Source organism: Curcuma longa, chromosome 16 (assembly GCF_044706935.1).
Source record: "Curcuma longa cultivar G26 ecotype Majalengka, Jawa Barat chromosome 16, ITB_CL_G26_1.1, whole genome shotgun sequence".
NCBI lineage: Eukaryota > Viridiplantae > Streptophyta > Magnoliopsida > Zingiberales > Zingiberaceae > Curcuma > Curcuma longa.
Window position 1 is genome coordinate 8039723 of NC_133876.1, and position 6000 is coordinate 8045722.

The following is a 6000-nucleotide window of genomic DNA, read 5'->3' on the forward strand; positions in this document are numbered from 1 at the left end:
GAATCCATGGTTACTAGGTTTTATTTATTGTTGTTGTTGAAAATTATCATTCAACGTTGACTTTGTAAAGGGTCAAAGTTGACGAATTATGCATCACATAATGCTGAGTCAATTATAATCTTAATTAAGATTGCTAATTAAGCATCACATCAAAGTTGAAGAATTGTCTTTGTTTGTCCCGGACCAATGGTGCCGCGGTAGGACATTCAGGTTGTCACTCAGGTACCTGTGGTTCGATCCCAACTACGGCGTATTTGCAAGAATTTTCCTCCAAATGAGAAGCGCAATCAAAGGATGCTGGACGTCTGACTGGCCGCTGCGTGCACTTCCCGACGTAGATGGTTCAAATAGAATAAAACAACGTAGATGGTTCAAACGATGGTTCAAGGCTTTGCCGACGTGCACGCTCCTTGAAGAAAATCGTCCAGACAGAAGAGAGGTCCTGAAAAGTACTCGACAAAGAGGGCCACAACGACGCCGAGATTGAATCCTAGTGATGTGGTAAGTCTTGCCCGGTCTGACGTGGCAGGGTAAGTCAACAGATCGCCCAACCTGGTCGGTCCCGGGGTCCACGGTCAGGGTGGTCTTGCTCGGTCCGACATGGCAGGGTAAGTCAACAGGTCGCCCAACCTGGTCGGTCCCGGGGACCACGGTCATGACGGTCTTAAGAATTCAGACCCAGTCATCCGAGAGTGGTCGGTCTAGTCCGTTCGCATGAACATCCTTACCCGGATCATGGGATCCAATGTTCTGTTCACCCGGATGAACATGGTTGAGGCTAAACCCGAGTGGACGGATCAATGCAATAGATCCTCGACCAATCAGCCTACCTGGCTTACCCATACTCATCATCTTGCCCCGCCTGCATAGGCCTCTACTTGGCCTACTCGGGCTAGCATGACTATGGTCAATCCCGGGTATGCGTGCATTGCTAGACCATTTCCCGGGCTACCCATCGTTTAACCCACCCCGGCTTGCTCGGGCTGCTCAACTTAGCCAGACTCGGCACAGCTCAGCTCTGCCATTCGGTTCGGTAGCACAGTCCTGCCCCTCCATTCGGCTCGGCACAGTTCAGCTCTGCCATTCGGTTGGCAGCACAGTCCTGCCCCTCCATCGGCTCGGCACAGCTCAGCTCTGCCATTCGGTTCGGTAGCACAGTCCTGCCCCTCCCTTCGGCACGGCAGCACAGTCCTGCCCCTCCCATTCGGCTCGGCACAGCTCAGCTCTGCCATTCGGCTCGGTAGCACAGTCCTGCCCCTCCATTCGGCTCAATCCTCACTGCCATTCGGCTCGGCTCGGCAGCCCTCACTGCCATTCGGCTCTGTAGTTCGGCAGCTCAGCCCTGCCAGCTCCACTAAGCCCACTCGGCACTCATCCCAGCCCCCACTCAGCCCACTCAGCATTCAGCCTACTCAGCCTATGCGACTCATAATGGTCTGCTCAAGGCCATATCCTGTCAGGGATGGTCACCCTTGGATGTGACTTATCAGAAATGGTCTTCTCAAGATCATGTCTTGTCATAAATAGTCTTCCCAAGATCATACCTTGTCACATCAAGATCTTCTTAAGGACCATGTCTTGTCGGCAAAGATCTCATTGAAATCTTCTCAAGGACCATGCCTTGTCAGTAAATGTCTTATCAAGATCTTCACAAGGACAATGCCTTGTCAGCAAAGTTCTCATCAAGGTCTTCTCTCCGAAGGTTATAAAAGAGGGGGCTCCGGCTCGCTCTAGAGGCTCTCTTCGGGATCTCTCTATCTCACTCTTCTTATCTTTTTTGAGCTGAGCCTTTTATTACAGTATTTCTATTTTACTGTACTTCTTCTTCCTCCTGACTGGGCTGACTTGAGCGTCGGAGTGGCCGTCCGGGGACTCCCCGGCGCCAGGATGACCTCTTTCTCCGGTGATGTTTCAGGGCCTCCAGGTGGCTGATCTTCTCTCCTTCCTCGGTGTGGAGGCCCTCTCCGACGGATGCAACCCCCTCTCTTCCCCTGCATGCTGACTGGTCCGGCGGCGCGTTCAGAAGCCGATCTCAACAGGAACATATTTTGGCGCCGTTTGTGGGAACACAAACTGCCCTGCCTTGAGACGTGCTGGGAGACAACCTCGTCGGACCTGCTCACACATCACTTTAACCCAAGAGGGATATCACCGCCTCATGGCTGCCGCTGTCGCAGCCTCGCAAAACCAGCCCTTCGCTCCAGCCCGACCCTTCACAAAATCACCCTGGCGGAGTTCCTCAGTATTTCAGCAGACCTCCTCACTATGTTGCTGAGCTCCTCAACATCTTGACTGACCTCTCAATGGCTCAGCCTGCAGCTCACCGATCTTCTCAGCGCGACAGCTTCGTCGATGTGTCAAAAGGAGCAATCCTGGTACACATGATTGCATCGTATTCTGATCCTGATGCATATGCTTTTTGCAGGGCATCTTCTACCGCAATCTCAACCTCCCCGCGCTCCTGCAGCCGGGGTCGAGCTAAACTCTGGTGGTCTCGGACCACTAGCTCCATCGGCAAACGTCCTACTATACAGGGCTCAACCTCCCCCGCGCTCCTGCAGCCGGGTCGAGCTAAACTCTGGTGGTCTCGGACCACTAGCTCCATCGGCAATACTCCCTTCGGCTCGGACATAGCCAAGGTTGAGCACAACTTTGGTGATCTCGGATCACTAGCTCCATCGGCAAACGTCCTACTATACAGGGCTCAACCTCCCCCGCGCTCCTGCAGCCAGGGTCGAGCTAAACTCTGGTGGTCTCGGACCACTAGCTCCATCAGCAAATATCCTTTTCAGGGCTCAACCTCCCCTCCCAGTGAGGGTCGAGCTTACTCCTGGTGGTCACGGACCACTAGCGCCCGCCACAGCAAAGTCTGGTAATTCTCGGAACACTCGCTATCTTTCCATGCTTAACTCCCCCGCTCTCCTGCAGCCGGGGTCGAACTCCCTTCGACAACAGAACCTTACTACAGTTAGCTCAGCCAGCATAACACTCCCTGACTCCAATCAGCACTCTCTGACCCATTTAGCTCAGCCAGCAACACTCATTAACTCACTCTGCTCAGCTAACACTCTCTCTCTCTGACTCATTCGACTCCGTCATGTCTTTTTCCGACCCGCTCGATTCAATTAGTACTCTAGGATCCACTCAGAACATCCTGCCGCCCTCTCGGTTGTGTTATCTGCAAGCTTCTCAGCTTCACTATCTGACAGTTCCGTCGTATCCCAACTTTTCACATAACTCAGAATCTCGAACAGTAGATCCTCCTGTGCCCTCCGATCAACGAGCAATTACGCCTCGACGTCAGTAGCCGAAGGGAGACAGCCCCATAAAGATCACGTGTATCCACACAAAGGGACCTCTCTCTCTCTCTCTACAAAACTTTTTCTTATCCAATCAATAGAAAAGCCATAGGAAGATTAACACCATCCGACACAAAAAAGCAACAATGAAGAGAAGTCAAAGGAAGTGATTGATGGGACCACCGTCAGTGAATGACTGACATCCTACCTACTTTCAAAAGTTGAGGTCCTAGCAAAGACAGATATCACCTCATTAGGCTTAAACATTTCGATCCTTATTCTTTTCTTCTCTCGGATTCGAGCGGCTCGACCCAGTTTTTCCTCTGCTCCACTCGATTATTCACTTCCGTTCGTTGATTCGCATGGGGACTATGGACACGGTGCGGTCGGCGCGGACAGGGCCCCGAAATCTCCCTCTCGGTCCGAAGTACTTCCTCCCCATCATCGATGGGCACCCACCTACTCCGCTTCCCATTGAATGCTTCCGACCAAGCCAAGTATACAACGCGGACTGGCCGCCGACCGGTGCACGCCACGTTCCCGGCCAGACTCCTCACACGCGAAGACCAGCTCCCTCTGCTTCTCTCAGTCTTCGCTAGCGCCTTCCTTCACCGGCGTCCAGAACCTTCATCTCTGAGCCTCCGGCCTTAAAGCTTCGCTCGAAAAAGCTTAGTCGTGGCTCGGAATCGCCAGCGACAGCAAGTTCTTCCCTCCTCTTTTTCGCTGCTTGCCTGAGCCGAACTGCGACAGCAAGCACCTGCCCAGGCTGAATCACGATAGCGAGCTCGACGCTGCCCACGCGAGCCGAATCGCCGGAATAGCCGAATCACGAAGTCCAAGCCCTTCTTCTCCGCTGTCTGCACGAACCGAGTCGCGACAGCAAACTCGTCGCTGCCTGTGCGAGTCGAATCGCGGAGGCAAGCTCCCCTCTTCTTTCCGTTGCTTGCACAAGCGGCAGGCTCTCCTCCTCCTTACCGCCAGAACCCGCAAGCCTCGCGCGTCGACTCCTCACCCTGAAGCCTCGCGTACCGATCTATTGGCCACCAAGCTGCGATAGCCTAAGTCTGTGTCAAGTCTCGCCAGCAAATTTCGCTTGCCCGAGGCCTTCGCCTGCGAAACTACGCCCACGGCCCCAGCTGATCGGGATTGCCCTGACACCTCACCCGAGGACCCCGCCTCCAGGACGACCCCATCACCACGCTCTCTGCCGACAAGCTCTTCTCCGAGGGCAAGTCGGTTCCTATCCAGCTCACCGCTCCGAGACGGGCGGAGGAGGAGCCCCGCTCGGCCCGGGAGGTCGGTTTGCCAGATCCGCTTCCGAAAGTAGAGAGGAATCCGCACGCGTCCTCTCCCCGTGCGCCATGGTACGCCGCTCGCTGGCGCAAGCTTCTCGATCTCAGGCGACTGCGCGGGGAGAAGTCCGTCGGCACCTGGCGCCCCGGTTGACGCCGCCGTTCCAAGGAGCGTTAATCCCTAGGTCCGTCATCAAGTATTCGCTCCTCTACCAGCAAAACAAGAACGCCTCCATTGACGATTCAATGAGTCTCCTCCTCCACCTCGACTCGGATCACGATTCGGCACAGATCGCCTCCCGTCTCTCCCACTCTTCCTCCGTGAGCTTAGACCACGAGGACCTCGCCAGACCCTCCATCGACTCGGACAAGCCCCCACCTCGTCGCCGGTTCGCCTCGCACGACGGCGCCCCGCCATGTTGGCGTCTTCAAGGGACTACCTTGGGCCTAATGAGCGGACTGCTGATCCGGTGGCGCAACCGCCACGGGAAGTCACGGGAGACAGTCCGCAGATGAGCCCGTCGGGCAAGATCCTACTCCAAGCAGAAGAAAGACCGCTACGACTTCGAATCGAAACAAGCAAAATTGGCTCGACCAGCCTGCCGCCACCGGCATCAGGATCGGGACCGCCATGCCGCCCCAAAAGACGAATAATCGTGTTAGTCCCACTCTGCTCCATCCGGCTCGACAGTTCAGCTCTGTCAGTTTCATTCGGCTCGGCAGCTCAGCTCTGCCAACTTCACTCAGTCCAGTTCTATCCCTCAGCCACTTCGCTCGGCTCTCTTGACAGTTCTATCCACTCTGCTCTCAAGACAGCTTGAATTTGACCCATCATAAATGCTCTCTCCAATAGTCAACCTTGACAAGCATTAATTGTTGATATGACTCATCAACAATGGTCTTATCAAGGTCTCAACAAGAACCATGTCTTGTCAGATTAGCATTAATGGGGAGGGGACCTATCAGAAGTGGTCTTCTCGAGGCGATGTCCTATCCATTCCTACCACCAAGAAATATACTAACCATATGGAACTATAAAAGAGATGACTCATCAGGCAGAGTCCTCAGTTGACGCCTCAGGCTGAATCCTCGATCAACGTCCCGCCTTACTTCCTGAACGGGAAAATAAGATACGGTCTGTCGCTACTGTTTGGTCTAGTCAGTCGAATCACGCTCCTTCGACTAGACTAGCGGGGAGGCTTGTGTTATGGGTGTTATAGCCCCCCCATCTAGGATTAAGCCCACTCGGCCCATTCGGTGTTCAGCCCACTCAGTAGCCCCGACCCTCCCCCTTCAGTTCGGCTCGGCAGTCAGTTCGGCTCGGCAGCACAGTCCATTCAGGCCATTCGGCTTGGCACAGCTCAGCTCTGCCATTCGGTTCGGCAGTTCAGTCCTGCCCCTCCATTCGG

The 6000-nt window shown here is 54.6% G+C and overlaps 1 pseudogene; it reads left to right on the top strand.

Annotated features, from left to right (window-relative positions):
- Positions 1–2303: 2303 nt before the first annotated feature.
- Positions 2304–5412, top strand: LOC141846995 (uncharacterized; annotated as a pseudogene).
- Positions 5413–6000: the final 588 nt, after the last annotated feature.